Genomic DNA, 17,435 nt, shown 5'->3' with positions numbered 1-17,435 from the left:
TAGGAGAATGAGAACATTAGTGCTTCCTGGCATATTAAAACTGTGTGCCGGAGCGGGCTTGTACGTGGAACCTCTGTTCCACACGAGCTAATGCTCTACCAGCCGAGCCAGGGCCCGATAAACCACTGTTCGTGAGCCATAAGCAACTCTTTGAGGGTGTCTCTTCTACAAAATATCACTTGCGGATGCTCACGTGCATTTCAGTAATGATAAGATATCAACGTGTATCGTCAAGTTGTAACTTTGCATTGTGTTCTTGAACGTATTACTACCTAGTGCGTCTCCACCTGCCTCTGACCTAGCAATTGATCTCCCCTCCAAGGTTCCCCACCAGCGGCGCTACTCCTCCTGTTAGTTGCCGTTCTGTGCATTTAGAGGCCACGAAGTTTCAATCTGCACATGCGCTCGGGGGAAGCGTGCGTGATTCATTCGGGGGTTGAGTGAGCCAGTCAGCAGTCTCACTGAGCAGTGGTTGGTGCTAGAAGCGTCCGCGTGCGCGTGGACATAGGGAGATAATACTCGAAGCATATAGTTACCTGAACTTTTTCTATAAATTGCAAATCCTACTGGTATTTTTTCATCAGTTCAAGAATTACTGGTGGCTTTATTATTATAAAATGAAACATTTTTATGTGCCCTGTTTCATACGGCTACAAAGAAAACGCAAAGAAAAAGAGAGTGAAAACTGGGTATTTTATGTTAAGTGGACCTAGACTTTCACGTTTGTCCACAATTTAAACTGCTTTCCTACCTGTCATACTTTTCAGGAAAAAATTGGTTCATGACGTGACATGAAATTTGGGGAGACACTTTACAACTAAACACGTGTCATTTAGTATACAGTATATTGTCAGTGACGCAAGAAAAAGACACTTTAGAAACTTTAGAATAGTCAAGAAAAATCAAGTTAGGTATGTAATTTCTGGATGCGATCTTCCAACAATGCTAATAGTGAATGTTTTGTCTGTGCGACAAGAATTCCGTGTTGTCTGGAGAGACTGAATATTGTGAGTGTACTACACACATAGTTCTGCTGCGTTGCCGATAAAAGGTGTGTCACCGTGTGGGAGTCAAAGGCCGCGAAAGGGTACTCCAAAGTTGAAGAACGCTGCACAGTACGATTCTTGTGGGCAAAATAACAAAATTGCACACACAGATTCACTATAAATTTCTAGAGCAAATGCAATGCTACGTTCAGACAGGTACTTATTCACCTTTGCATCAGTCATAGTGAAGCGCTTTGTGCGCAGACGCTTCAGGAGAAATTTGCGAAGTTACGGAATTCGTGACGAAGAATAAAAACTTCATTATGGGTAAAGCTCTTAATCGACGCCGGAATAAAAAAATTGTTGGGTTGTAATGGAGACCGAGCAGACAGATCTTCTGCTACATGAAAAAGGCATTGTTTATCAAAAGCAAAGTTGTCTGAGTTTCGCTTCCTTCTTAACAGAAAATAAAGCCCTTCTTATATTCTGAATATTGCAGTTCTTACTACTGTGCTTGCTAAGAAAACTGGAGGGGATTTCGGGGATATGCAAGACACCTTTGTGGTTTTGTTTTCACCCATACATGTTTCAGTACTTTTTGTACTATCATCGGTAGGTTTATTTCTTTACTTTTCTTTCCACATGAAGCTATGAATGTGCCCTCGAACAGCTCTGTGTCTACTAGGTATTCTAATTTTTTATGTTACGGTGTAGCCGGCGGCGGTGGCCGAGCGACTCTAAGCGCTTCAGTCCGGAACTGCGCGACCGCTACGGTCGGAGGTTCGAATCCTGCCTCGGGCATGGATGTGTGTGATGTCCATAGGTTCGTTAGGTTTAAGTAGTTCTAAGTCTAGGGGACTGATGACCTAAGATGTTAAGTCCCATAGTGCTCAGAGCCATTTGAACCTTTTTTTTTTTTTTTTTTGTTACGGTGTTTTCACTTTGGTTGTGCCGAGCTAATTTTTTCGAGACAAATGTCTTTCTTACGATTTATTCGCCAAGCACAGAGTTTTCGTTGCGTTTACTCCCCTGCAAAGTGAAAATTCGATAAATGGGCGATCATAAGCTTAATAGTGTCCCATGTTATCATCCAGGGTGCCTCACCTGAAAGAACAGCAAACGAAAATTAGGTTACGTAGTACATCAATCTGCAGCATCTTAATTCTGTTGAACTTAGTATTGTTGAAGCATCCTGGTGTGTGAGTCACTTACTGAGCTGTTTCAGTATGTCGCTGTTGAACAGGAACGTGCTTCCTCGACATGCGTCTCAGTCTTCCCTTTTCCGTTGCCCATCGTTGGACCTTGAGCGCGTAACGTCTAAAATGGAATTTCCGCTGCTGACAGACGCTCGGTAAGTGAGATTAATGGTCAATTTCCAGGCTACGGACGTCTCAAAACCCAGTAGCTGCTCCCCTGAAGGAGCGCGCTCTTCCTCAAAGACGCCCCCAGGGGTCAGAGCAAAAAAAGCGCGAATTAGCGCGCTTCATCATTGCGTGGCGTTTATTGAGTAACGGCTTCCTTGCCGTGACGGCGGCGGCGGCGGCAGCAGCAGCTAATAAGCCGGTGAGATAGCGAAATAAGCGCAGAACCTGCTTCCGCGGCGCAGCGGCGGCACAGAAATCGCATTACGGGCGGTGATTTATCGCCGTCGGCACCACCTCGCGGACAATAGCCGGTGATAACTCAGGCCGGCCGCGCGCGGCTCCCAGGAATCGCAGCAAGGCTCCGCGCTTCCCACGCAAAGTGCCTCCTGACGTCACACGCCACTCCAGCCCCCTGGCAGCTATTCCACTTTAAATATAAATCGAGCCTCGCGGCGGGCTAAGCGGCGTCGGCAGCAAGTGCTGTTTGCTGTTGTAGCGCGCCTACAGTCACCGGGAAATGTACTGTTGTTGTCCCTCTGCGAACGGTAGGCGCTATTCTCGCCATGTCCTAACCAGTGTACGGCACGCAGCGTGCGTGCCCTGGGCTCCGTTTCCGTACGGACACAGTTAAGAGGAGGAGGGAGAGAAGCAGAAGCGGAAAAAGGTAGACGTAAATGAAGGGACAGCATTAGAGGCCACCAAAATCGGAAAGGAAGATGGCAGTGGCGCAAGTAGTCGACTTAGCTAACTGCTAGGCAGGACAAACTTCAATTTTTAACTCGCCTCCCTATTGACATTTCGCCGTTGTTTGCTTAAACCTCACCGCTCCCTAACGTATTTATTTAATGAAACGACAAGCCTTTATAGGAAGTGCAAGGTACAGATCGAAGGAAACAATTATGAGATTCTGGCAGGGAGACGCTATACCCTAACACATTGACCCGTTCACTTGAGCGACATGAGCCGACGCAACGAAAGAGTAAAGAATTTGTTTTGCATTTGTTGTTTCAACATAATATAAAAAGAAATTATTGAACTCTGTACCTTTAAGGCTCTGTAAGATAATGTGATTTCCAAAAACTAATCCGTTAAGCAGCGATGAGCATTAAGCAAAAAACTAGGGAAATATCAATACGGCGGCGGGTTCAAAGTTGGCGTTTGCCGTAGGCGGCAGTTAGCTTAGTTACGTAGTTGCACCACGTTCTCGCTTGGTGTATGAAATAGCGAAACAATGTCCTCGGAGTCTTTCGCGGCGACGTGTCTGAATAAAATTTTCTCGGTTTTCGAGCTGCGACAAATGAACTGAGGCGGCTTGAAATCTGAGAAGATTTCATTCAGTAAGACATTGCTCCAGGATGAAACAGTCTGGCTACATAAGTGCATGTTAATTGTGCAGATTTTCAGGATACGGGGTGCACGCAGTAACGTACTTCTGTTAAGCTACACATAAACGATTGAAATAGTGCTAAGAAATATGTTAGTAAAATATTAAAACCACAACTTTGTATTTTCTGTCGATAGTTACAAAATTCAAATGTAATGCTTTTCCATGTCTCCTAAGGAGTTGATAATTTCACTCGTCATAATATTGCCCTCATGCCAGCCCATGACAGCATTGTAAAGTTCTTCACCAGAACCATTGCGTTGGGAGCCAAGCCAATTTTTCAAGTGCATTAGGATATGAAAATTACTTGGAGCCCAATCTGAGGTATAAGGTGGCTTTTTCGTGGCAGACTACATGCAGGTGACTACTTTTCTCATCTTTCTGAAAAATTGGTGTTTCCGTTTTGAAACAACCGATACATTGATGCAAAACTTTTTTACTTATTAAGTTTTCACTGAGCACGAGATGTACGTCGCGACGAACATCAAAAAGTTAACACAATCGGTAGGGAAACTGCCTATGAAGGGTTAGGCTGGGACCTGATGTCTCATTTTAGCAGGCAGTTTTATTCGGCCACGAAGTTTCAAACACCACACATTCCACTACAGGGTGAAATGCAGGAAGGCCACTATCCTTGGCACTTTTATCCACTGAAAACCATATTGCAAAACGGATTTAACTTCATGCGGGATTTTCGATTGGAATGCTTAATTAGAAATGATATCGTAGGCGAAAGTGAATAAATGCGGCCCTCTGGCTATCACGATTCTGAGCGTACTTACATACTGTGTCAGTCGGTGCACCTGTAGTTCAACTCTGACAAGAATTGTAGGTGCTACGTGGAAACGGATGCTACTTTCGGTCGGCTCCGGTAGTCACAGAACAAAACAACAAATGCTTGGAGCAGTTGGCATACAGTGTAGTCCAAAAAATTTAATTAAACCAATGCTAAACGGTTCATAAAACAGTGTATTAAGCCAGAAACACTCTTCAACAGTAGCTGTGGTGGGGGGAAGGGGAAGCGGTGGGGGTTTACGAGGTACGGCTAGAAAAAAACCGGACTGACGCTGGAAAAAACATTTATTTACAATTATTTACAATTTCATGTTATCTCCTTCAATGTACTCTCCTCCTCGGTCTCTACACCGCTCCATACGAATTTTCCACTGTTCATAGCAATGCTGCAGATCATTTTCGGTAAGTCCATACATTACTTCCGTCGCTTTTTCTTTTAGTGCTTCAACAGTCTCAAATCTAGTTCCTTTCAAAGCTGACTTGACTTTAGGGAAAAGAAAAAAGTCACAGGGGGCCAAATCAGGTGAGTAGGGTGGATGATCTAAGATGGGAATGTTGTGTTTTGCCAAAAACGTCTTCACTGACAACGCACTGTGAGCTGGGGCATTGTCTTGGTGAAAGATCCATGACTTTTTTCTCCACAAATCGTTCCGTTTTCTCCGTACTCGCTCAAGTAGGGTAGCCAGGACGCTAATGTAGTAATGCTGATTCACTGTTTGTCCCTCTGGTACCCAATCAATGTGCACAATCCCTTTGATGTCAAAAAAAAAAAAAACAATCATCATTGCCTTGAATTTCGATTTTGACATTCTGCTTTTTTTGTCGTGGAGAACCAGGAGTTTTCCAATGCATCGATTGGCATTTAGTTTCGGGATCGTAAGTAAAAAACCACGATTCATCGCAAGTAATAACATTTTGTAACAGGGTGGGATCACTTTCAATGTTTTCCAGGATGTCAGAACAAATCATTCTTCGGCGTTCCTTCTGTTCAATTGTGAGACACTTTGGAACCATTTTTGAACACACTTTGTTCATGTTGAAACTTTCATGAAGAATCTGCCTAACACTTTCCTTGTCAACTCCTGTTAACTCAGACACTGCTCTGATTGTTAAACGGCGATCTTGTCGAACAAGTTTACCGATTTTTTCAATGTTTGCATCAGTTTTTGCTGACAATGGTCTGCCAGTGCGAGTGTCATCACTGGTGTCTTCGCGGCCATCTTTAAATCGTTTAAACCACTCAAACACTTGTGTTCGCGATAAACAATCATAGCCGTACACTTGTTGTAACATTACAAACGTTTCACTTGCAGATTTTCCTAGTTTGAAACAAAATTTGATGTTAACACGCTGTTCTTTCTGTACACTCAACATTTTCCGACGCACAGACAAAACGTCAACTACTTAAAACAGACGCCACGGGCAGACTGAGTGCAGGAGGCAGATGAACCTCGAGCAGTAGGCGGAGCGAGAGTCACGTGACAGGCCACGCGACTTTCAGCCTTATTGCATTCGTTTTATTGTTTCACCAGTACTAGTCCGGTTTTTTTCTAGCCACACCTCGTATAATTGCTGTTGGCCGCCGGTTGCATGTCCTGCTATTTCCTAGGTGTGGAGAAAATTTGCCAGAATTTTCGTGACAAGGTGCAATATTTTTTTTTGTTTTTTTTTTTTTTGCACAAGCTGCTTAATGATTGCTATGCACGCCGTAGTGTTCGACACAGACCTCTTAGCCAGCTCCCATGAACGCCACCACGCGGTGAAATTATGCTATGCTGTTGAGGCCACTGGAATTATTGCCCATGCACCACCACGTGGACGTGTGGCTCCTTTTGTTCGCTCTTTAGTATTATATTTTATTTACTTACAGCAATTACACCTATTTTTAAAGAAAAATGTATGTATATGGAAGCATAATTTAAGATGAGAATAAAAAGAAGACAAGAAGGAGTAGATACAGATATTCGTCCACGAACACCACCCAGGGAATTCGTATTGTACTTCAAGTCCTGCGTCACCGTGTGTTGCTAGCAATTTTAATATCATCCGCATGAACATTACTCCTCGGGAAAACTCGACTTGTTTTGTCTGTGGGGAGCTAATATATGTTGCTGTTCTTTGTTAGCGTGTTGTATGAGTTAATGTTAGTTAAGTTATGTGACTTCAGCTACTACTGGATTAGTAAACAAATTTTCCTACGCCGGTGTGATCTAGTTAAGTTACGTGCAGACTTTACGTGTCTGCAGAAAAATAACAAGCCACAACTAAGCAGATTATTAATTGTGTAGAAACATGTTTCTATATCAAAACTAATATCTCTGAGTAGTGTACTTGTTAACTTTGTATATATTGCGTAATATGCATGATCTTGCACTGTTGTCTATGAATGCAGTTAGACTTATTTTTGACTTGTGTTATACTACATTTGTATAACATTCATATTATTACATTTACAATGTTGTGCTCTTTTATATTACTAATTAACATACACTCCTGGAAATGGAAAAAAGAACACATTGACACCGGTGTGTCAGACCCACCATACTTGCTCCGGACACTGCGAGAGGGCTGTACAAGCAATGATCACACGCACGGCACAGCGGACACACCAGGAACCGCGGTGTTGGCCGTCGAATGGCGCTAGCTGCGCAGCATTTGTGCACCGCCGCCATCAGTGTCAGCCAGTTTGCCGTGGCATACGGAGCTCCATCGCAGTCTTTAACACTGGTAGCATGCCGCGACAGCGTGGACGTGAACCGTATGTGCAGTTGACGGACTTTGAGCGAGGGCGTATAGTGGGCATTCGGGAGGCCGGGTGGACGTACCGCCGAATTGCTCAACACGTGGGGCGTGAGGTCTCCACAGTACATCGATGTTGTCGCCAGTGGTCGGCGGAAGGTGCACGTGCCCGTCGACCTGGGACCGGACCGCAGCGACGCACGGATGCACGCCAAGACCGTAGGATCCTACGCAGTGCCGTAGGGGACCGCACCGCCACTTCCCAGCAAATTAGGGACACTGTTGCTCCTGGGGTATCGGCGAGGACCATTCGCAACCGTCTCCATGAAGCTGGGCTACGGTCCCGCACACCGTTAGGCCGTCTTCCGCTCACGCCCCAACATCGTGCAGCCCGCCTCCAGTGGTGTCGCGACAAGCGTGAATGGAGGGACGAATGGAGACGTGTCGTCTTTAGCGATGAGAGTCGCTTCTGCCTTGGTGCCAATGATGGTCGTATGCGTGTTTGGCGCCGTGCAGGTGAGCGCCACAATCAGGACTGCATACGACCGAGGCACACAGGGCCAACACCCGGCATCATGGTGTGGGGAGCGATCTCCTACACTGGCCATACACCACTGGTGATCGTCGAGGGGACACTGAATAGTGCACGGTACATCCAAACCGTCATCGAACCCATCGTTCTACCATTCCTAGACCGGCAAGGGAACTTGCTGTTCCAACAGGACAATGCACGTCCGCATGTATCCCGTGCCACCCAACGTGCTCTAGAAGGTGTAAGTCAACTACCCTGGCCAGCAAGATCTCCGGATCTGTCCCCCATTGAGCATGTTTGGGACTGGATGAAGCGTCGTCTCACGCGGTCTGCACGTCCAGCACGAACGCTGGTCCAACTGAGGCGCCAGGTGGAAATGGCATGGCAAGTCGTTCCACAGGACTGCATCCAGCATCTCTACGATCGTCTCCATGGGAGAATAGCAGCCTGCATTGCTGCGAAAGGTGGATATACACTGTACTAGTGCCGACATTGTGCATGCTCTGTTGCCTGTGTCTATGTGCCTGTGGTTCTGTCAGTGTGATCATGTGATGTATCTGACCCCAGGAATGTGTCAATAAAGTTTCCCCTTCCTGGGACAATGAATTCACGGTGTTCTTATTTCAATTTCCAGGAGTGTAGATATGACAGGTTTAACGTGGATTCTATAACAATATCTATCCACGAATTATTCTAATTACTTCCACTTGAATTAGATCCATGTATACTCAGATATAAATTACGATATTTGGCTAGTGTTCACATTAATCGTTGTGTATGTTTTATGTTGTATTTGTTTCGTGTGTCTATGTTACGTTAGTGTTGTCACTGCCACTCGCTTCGTTGTCAGTGCTGGAGCTACTCGAGCTCTCAATGTCGGCCTGCCTTTGTCTTCTGGCCCTTCTGTACTGATTACGTGCCAGTCTGATGGCAACAGTGTTCAGCGCTATCCCTCAAATTGTTTACGTGCTAAAGTAAGGCGAAGGAAAAATTAATTCCATATTGAGCTGAATCATAGATTAATTTTTGTGGTGGTTATGTTATACTATTGCAAAAATTGGTAATGCAAATTTTATTACCATAAACTGAAACAAATCTGACCTTTTAAATCTGTATTTTTGAGAAGTTTCGCAGTAATGTTTCGATAACTCGCCCAGCAAGTAAAAAGTGGTACGTCACTTTTAAATGTTAAGAGCACTCAGTTTGCAATTAAACAACGTTAAATATCCACTAATGTGTTCTTAACAATGGAATTTAGGATAGAATTTACTTATTTAAAATACATAGCTACCCTAGAAGCATTTGGATGTAGTGACATCCTAATAAAGCAATCACGAAGGATGTGCATGAACTATCTTATTTCTGATATTTTATTGAAACTTTGTTGTGCAGTTTGTCAAAACTGTTTACAGTCATGGTCTTCATACCATATTCTGAGAACCAGCATGTGAAACAAGTTGGCCAATGTTTTCATCTGCAGGAAAGTTACACATCAGGGTAGCTCGAACCCATCAAGAAAGAGAAGCTTGCACAAATAAAATCTGTTACTTTTCTCGCATGTGGATGATTTACGTCAAAACTGTAGCTCTGGGCTTTCAAATTCTTCCTTTCAAATAAAACGGGAGCAATTTGCCAACACAACATGATGCCTCCGCACATCTTGACTCACTGCTCGTAAATAACGCAAACCTCCAATGTCAGTAATTCAACTAATCAGCCAGTTGAACTTGCTGGGGAGAAGAAAGGAATGTAGCACGTTCATCAGAAATAAAACCATTAGTAAATGCAAGGATGGTAACGTGGAAAGGCAGTAGGACAATTGTGAATAAACTGGGACAGGTTCATGGGATAGATAAATCACTGAAGGATGTTGACAGTAACAGACACAAGAAGTTTCACTATTAAATGCACAGGAGCAGCAGATACGTAGGTGCTAAGAGCAGATTATAAATAACTGTAGAACGGATAGAATTATTATATAATATTAACTTTTCTAACATTTGAAGTTGTTACTTTGAGCTTATATACAGAGGTTTTAAGGAAAAGGCATCTTTACCATCGGCTGTTAGACGTAAATGCACGACAAAGTGTACTTTACCGTCTTCAACTCTACACATCCTTCCTCCTTCTTTGTATTTTCTAATGCCATTGCCTACTTTTCACTAGGCCTTGTCTTACAGTGTCCAACAAATAGCTTCCCTGGTTACAGAAAAATAAACTGCTGTGTCTAAAGCATAAAATGAGTGCTTCATTGTAATTGTCAATTTATCTTATACACTCACAAATGACGTCAACAGTAACACTTCATCTAACAAAAGATAAAAGGGAAACTCAGATCATTGAAGGCATCACTGTTTGTTCATTTCCAAGCTGCTGCCAAAGAATGCCAGCATGAGACTTCTGCCTTTACGTTAAACTCCGTCCACAGGCCCTGGCGGGACTACCAATACCGACAGACTGCCCTGTCGTGCTCTGGAAATGGCATCGCTGTTTGTGGTACGGAGTGGCGTGGGTGGTTAGCAAACCGCTCTCTCGACTGTTCTTAGTTTTCGTGACCGCTCCTACTCTGTCAAGCAGCTCCTCAGCTGGCATTACGTAGCTGAGTGCACTCGGTTGCAGTCCTCCCACCAAATGAACTCTTCATGGCAGTACCAGGAATCAACCGCGGGTTCTCTGAGAGGCACTCAGCTGCAATAATCCCCCAGCTACGGAGGTGGAGAATTCTGCCTTTGCCCTTCCAAAAAGAATAGATAAAATATGGCACTGTTAAGATATTGATCAGATATAACGCTTGGCTAGTCCCAGACAACGAGACAGACAGCACAGCTCCAAGAACTGGTAGAAGAACTGGTAGAAGAACTGGTAGAACAGCAGCTTGGCACCTGCGACCGGGAACTATCGGGAAGTTGGAGTCACAAGTCGAGGAGAAAGTCACTACGGAAGGACCGTAGTATGTACTGCAGGTCTGGGAAAGGATCGTCAAGACGTAGACACAACACATCGCTGGACTGAAGCGATAGCAAACGTCTGCATTTTTCTGAGAACGTAGATGCTGAAAGGGTACACGCATAAAACTCGACACTCTCGAGGGTACTCCAGCATGCGCAATTCCCGCGCTCACCAAAAAGCAACAGTTGCACGGAAAATCAAAAAAAGACTCAACAAATTTCCATGACCGCACACGTCTCTCGGATTCTTTCAGTCTTCCGTAATTCAATCAACTTGCTTGACACATCAAATCCGCCCCACAAAGCATATCACGTTCTACCTTAACCCCTCTAGAACTACCGCCGGGTTGTCGATCTCTCCAAGTTATTTAGTATTTAGGCCTCACAGACAGTCAAAATCACTTTCTGGTCCCGTTGATAGCGCTTCTGTAAGGCGTCCTTTCCTGTCAGGGTTTTCAAACAGTTGGCTTCAGTGGGTGTCAAAAATGGTTCAAATGGCTCTGAGCACTACAGGACTTAACAACTGAGGTCATCAGTCCCTTAGAACTTAGAACTACTTAAATCTAACCAACCTAAGGACATCACACACATCCATGCCCGGGGCAGGATTCGAACCTGCGGCCGTAGCGGTCGCGCGGTTCCAGACTGAAGCGCCTTGAACCACTCGGCCACACCGGCCGGCCAGTGGGTGTCAGAAAACACTGATCGCAATTAGAGAATTACTCGCCCTTGAAACAGCCTAGTTGGCTCCCACCGCTATTCACTTTGGAGCACTAGGTAAAAATTGACCAATCATAATTAGGCTAAAAAAATGTCTCTTAGAAACTGCCGTAGCGAACAGGATTAGCAGATATTTGTCGTCAGGAAGTACGTTACAAATGTTCTGTTTTTCTCTAAAAAGTACTACAAATCATGACAGTATTCCACTAGAGATTTACATTGTTATAATAGACGTATTTGTGAAGTATATAATTTCCATGATGACGATGGATATAATTTCGCGTTTGTGTACTAGTAGCTTGTAAAAGATAAACAACGTTAATAGCCATTCTCCAAACATCTTTGTGCAGAAAATTATGATTCTAACAAAATTCACCCATGCTGTCGCATTACAAGCCGTCTGTCGCCTCCATCTGGTGAGAGCATTCCTTCTATTTGCTGTCATTTACGAAATACTGCATTCAAGAGAATTTACACGTCCGGTCACATTAGTGTCACCACCTGTCAAAAGCTTTAAGGCCAGCTTTTGCAGCGTGGACTGCTGAAAGACGTGCAGAAAAAGAGTCATTAAGGTTGTCGAAGATATCGACAGGTATGCGGAGCCATGCCGACTCCAGTGCCGCGGGTACCTGCGCTAGGTTTCTCGGTTGACGATACCTGACGTGAATAGTCCGGCCGAGGTGATATCACAGTTTGTCTATTGGGTTCAAATCCGGAGTGTTTGTTGAGCAGGGGTGTACGGTAAACTCATTGTGGTGCTCTTCGAACCACACACGTACACTACAAGATCGTGACAGTTGCATTGTCGTGCAGATAGATACCGTCGTGTCGAGCAGAAGCCGTACTGCATGTAGGGGTGTACGTATTCTCCAGGGTAGATGCATACTTGTGCTGATCCATTGTGCCTTCCAGAATGACGAAATCACCGAGAAAACGCCTTGAAAACATTCCACAGAAAGTAAGCTCCTTCCTCCACCCTGGACCCTTCTGGCGGTTCTTGAAAGGTTGCATTCCGATGGAGCATAAAACATGATTCATCTGGAACGCCATCTGTTGCTGCTCGATGGACGTCTAGTTGCGGTACTGGCGTGCAAATTTCAGCCTTCGTCCCCCATGAACAGCAGTCAGCATTGGTGCATGATCCAAACACCTGCTGCGCAAGCCTGTAAGTAGCAGCGTTCGCTGAACAGTCGTTGAGGAGACTATGTTGGTGACTCTTTGGTTCATCTAGGCTGTCAGCTGCTCAACAGTTGCACGTCTATTCGCCCGTGCACATCTCCACAGACGTCGTTTACCCCTGTCATCTATGCACCATTGTGCACCACATTTGCCTCGAAACCGTTTATGGATAGCACCATTTTGCCACGCACTGTATAGTTTAACCATAGCGGCATGCAAACAGTTTGTAAACTTAACCGTTTCGGAAATTCTTCCATACTTAGTCTGAAAGCCAATACTGATGACTTTCTGGACGTCAGACAAATTGCACCATTTCCGCTTTACGACAATTGCTACTATATCTTATGTCCACTGGCACCCCTGCCACCTATCGTCTGTCAGCAGTCATTGCACGTTGACGTCTAAGATTAATGTGACTGGGAGTGTAAAATATAATTAATAAATTGATAACGTTAACCTTAATAAACAGCGTCATCACACACTACTGGAAACGTTTTCTCCATTTTGTCATCTGAGGAGTGTGTCCCATAGTTATCACATACTCGAACGAAGATACATTGAAAGGTGACGTGCATTTTAGTTGAAGAGTAATATACGCCTATCAGGCTTAACACAATTACTGAAGTTGTCTAAGTGTACTCTATGTTGATCAGGTACTGCTCTAGTAGACTTGTACTATCGTTTCTGTCCAGAGAGCCATATTCTTCTTTACCGCAGTCGCGTGATAGGAATGCCGCCTAGCCGTGCAATGTAGATGTTTTCTTTAACTGCCGTAATTGTATCTAGAGCGTGTTATAGTGTTGTGGAATCGAGTCGCCCTAATAATCTTGTTGTTGTTGCGGTCTTCAGTCCTCAGACTGGTTTAATGCAGCTCTCCATGCTGCTCTATTCTGTGCAAGGTTCTTCATCTCTCAGTACCTACTGCAACCTACATCCCTCTGAATCTGTTTAGTGTATTCATCTCTGGGTCTCCCTCTGCGATTTTTACCCTCCACGCTGCCCTCCAATACTAAATTGGTGATCCCTTGGTGCCTCAGAATATGCCCCACCAACCGATCCCTTCTTCTAGTCAAGTTGTGCCACAAATTCCCCTTCTCTCCAAGTCTGTTCAATATCTCCTCATTAGTTATGTGATCCACCCATCTATTCTTCCGGGCCAGGGTGGCCGAGCGGTTCTAGGCGCTACAGCCTGGAACCGCGCGACCGCTACGGTCGCTGGTTCGAATCCTGCCTCGGGCATGGGTGTGTGTGATGTCCTTAGGTTAGTTAGGTTTAAGTAGTTCTAAGTTCTAGGGGACTGATGACCTCAGATGTTAAGTCCCATAGTGCTCAGAGCCATTTGAACCATCTATTCTTCATCATTCTTCTGTAGCACCACATTTCGAAAGCTTCTATTCTCTTCGTGTCTTAACTATTTATCGTCCACGTTTCACTTCCATACATGGCTACACTTCATACAAATACTTTCAGAAACCACTTCCTGACACTTAAATCTATACTTGATGTTAACAAATTTCTCTTCTTCAGAAATGCTTTCCATGCCATTGCCAGTCTACATTTATATCCTCTTTACTTCGACCATCATCTGTTATTTTGCTCCCCAAATAGCAAAACTCGTTTACTACTTTAAGCGTCTCATTTCCTAATCTAATCTCGCAGCATCACCAAATTTAATTCGACTGCATTCCATTATATTCGTTTTGCTTTTGTTGATATTCATCTTACACCTTCCGTTCAAGATACTGTCCATTCCGTTCAGCTGCTCTTCCACGTCCTTTGCTGTCTCTGACAGCATTACAATGTCATCGGCGAACCTCAACGTTTTTATTTCCAACTCCTAATTCTTCTTTTGTTTCCTTTACTGCTTTCTCATCATCATCATCAAATGATGATGATGATGATGATGATGACTTCTTTCTCAATATACAGATTGAATAACATCGCGGGTAGGCTACAACCCTATCTCACTCCCATCCCGACCACTGCTTCCCTTTCGTGCCCCTCGACTCTTATAACTGCCATCTGGTTTCTGTACAATTTGTAAACAGCCTTTCGCTCCCAGTATTTTACCCGTGCCACCTTCAGAATTTGAAAGTGAGTATTCCTGTCAACATTGTCAAAAGCTTTCTCTAAGTCCACAAATGCTAGAAACGTAGGTTTGCCTTTCCTTAATCTATTTCCTAAGATAAGTCGTAGAGTCAGTATTGCCTCACGTGTTCCAATCGAATCCAAACTGATCTTCCCCGAGGTCGGCTTCTACCAGTTTTTCCATTCGTCTGTAAAGAATTCGTGTTAGTGTTTTGCAGCCCTGGCTTATGAAACTGGTAGTTCAGTAATTTTCACATCTGTCAACGCCTGCTTTCTTTGGGATTGGAATTATTATATTCTTATTGAAGTCTGAGGGTATTTCGCCTGTCTCATTCATCTTGCTCACCAGATGGTAGAGTTTTGTTAGGCATGGCTCTCCCAATGCTCTCAGTAGTTCTAATAGAATGTTGTCTACTCCTGGGGACTTGTTTCGTCTTAGGTCTTTCAGTGCTCTGTCAAACTCTTCACGCAGTATCATATCTCCTATTTCATTTTCATCTACATTCCCTTCCATTTCCATAATATTGTCGTCAAGAACATCGCCCTTGTATAGACCCTCTATATACTCCTTCCACCTTTCTGCTTTCATTTCTTTGCTTAGAACTGGGTTTCCATCCGAGCTCTTGATATTCATGCAAGTGGTTCTCTTTTCTCCAAAGCTCTCTTTAATTTTCCTGTAGGCAGTATCTATCTTACCCCTAGTGATATGTGCCTCTACATCCTTACATTTGTCCTCTAGCCATCCCTGCTTAGCCCTGATCTTAGCTTTCGTATTTGTAAGACAACTGCTACTCAGCGTTCCTTCTCTCTCTGATTAGTAGTTTCAGGATGGTTAATGGACTTACGTGCGGCATTCCTGTATTCCCTCACCTGTCATAGATGGCTGCTTCGACCAGCTTGTCAGCACTTTCACTCGAAGAAATATCGCAGCCTTTACCCATCGAGTTGTAACACCTTAATTCCTAATTGTGACCATTAACATGAGACTGAGAACGTCGTATGCAACCGGATGATTGTTTTTGCCACAACAGACGTATCTTAGTAATGAAACCACTGACATGGATTCAGAGAGGTTAATCATCTGATCATCCACATGCTTCTCGGTGTAAGGAAGAGCTCACTACACACCGATAAACACAATTGTCGTTACTTATTTCCTCAGACCACAAGAATTTCTTACCACGAGCAAATCCATCGTTCTTCGAGTCTTCGGTAGACATGAGCTACGTATGGGTGGTTGGCTAGATATTGAATATGCAATCGGTTGAGTATCCATAGACGAAGTCTAGGACTAATACAGCATTTAAAAAGTTGTAATATGCTGTCTAGTCTTCGAGAAGATAAACGTCTTTTTATAAATAGGCGGGTTTCCACATACTCTGCAACAAGACGAAGATTTTTTTAGCCAGTTTGTGGACGTAGCGTACAAGTTCGATAAGGGGCGAATGTTTTACAAAATATCTTCCTGTGCGAACTGTGACTGTTCTGGTAGGTGTAAGGGTGGGTCAATTATCTCTTTGGAGGATGCTTTATTCGCAATTTAATTTATTGCCCCCAGAAACAGTAAGCACTTTAAGGAGTTATAATCACGTTTAAAATAAATTTTCAGTTAATTTCATGGGGACATATATTTGGGAAGCTATAGAACCGCAGCACAACTTAATTTGTTTTAAGGTGTAAATTGTATTTACCATAACAAAGCTTTGAATGTATGGACAGCTTCACATTTATACTGTTGTACATGTAAGAGTTTACATTTTAATACCTTTGTCTGTTACACATCTAATTCCACAGCGGTTGCAACACTCAGTTTCCCCTGTCGATGAATGAAAAAGCCGAAAACTGTCGCATTATAAATAAAAGATGTTGCAGTACACTAAAAGCGTTTGCTTTTCTTTCTGTAACGAAGAACTGTGGGTCTGACATAACTGCAAAGGCATCTACGACCAGTGTCCACTTGCGCTAAATCATTTTGGGTGTAACTCCGACTGCTACGGTCGCAGGTTCGAATCCTGCCTCGGGCATGGATGTGTGTGATGTCCTTAGGTTAGTTAGGTTTAAGTAGTTCTAAGTTCTAGGGGAATAATGACCACAGCAGTTGAGTCCCACAGTGCTCAGAGCCATTTGAACCATTTTTGTGCAGCTCCGCGTCATTACTGAACATTTTAAAATATCTACTAAGTCGGTGTTTCAACAGTCTTTGCAGCAGTCCACCTCAGGGCGACTAAAGCGCAGATTTTTTATGTTGAATAATGACGGCTCTTTCCCCTCTAAGTGTAGGTTTACTGAACATAACGATACAGTGCGTTCGTGAAAGTGTCGATTGCCTCTTCGACATTTACATATTTCACGCATCACTCGAAGCCGTACGTAGCTTCGCATTAGTCGCAGAGGCATTGATTTACCATTAAAATCCTCGTGGATATGATGCTGCGTCGTATAGCAAAATACTTAAATATGCTTAAGTGTCCGACGTGTCGGCCCTGTTGCACCGACCTTCTTCACGGCAAGTTTATACGCTGAGAAAGGTCGCTGCAACATTTCATACGCTGACTCGACGGTACATCCAGTAGAGTTCCCGCAAGATTGACACCAGACACGAAAGCTTACCTATTTAGACACGAAGCCGCTTCCCACAGAACCGCCTCAAGTGTCAAATCGGGCCCCGATCGCGAGCTGACACATCAGTAAGTGGTATCG

Source organism: Schistocerca americana, chromosome 1 (assembly GCF_021461395.2).
Source record: "Schistocerca americana isolate TAMUIC-IGC-003095 chromosome 1, iqSchAmer2.1, whole genome shotgun sequence".
Lineage (NCBI taxonomy): Eukaryota > Metazoa > Arthropoda > Insecta > Orthoptera > Acrididae > Schistocerca > Schistocerca americana.
This window is presented reverse-complemented; position numbering follows the sequence as displayed.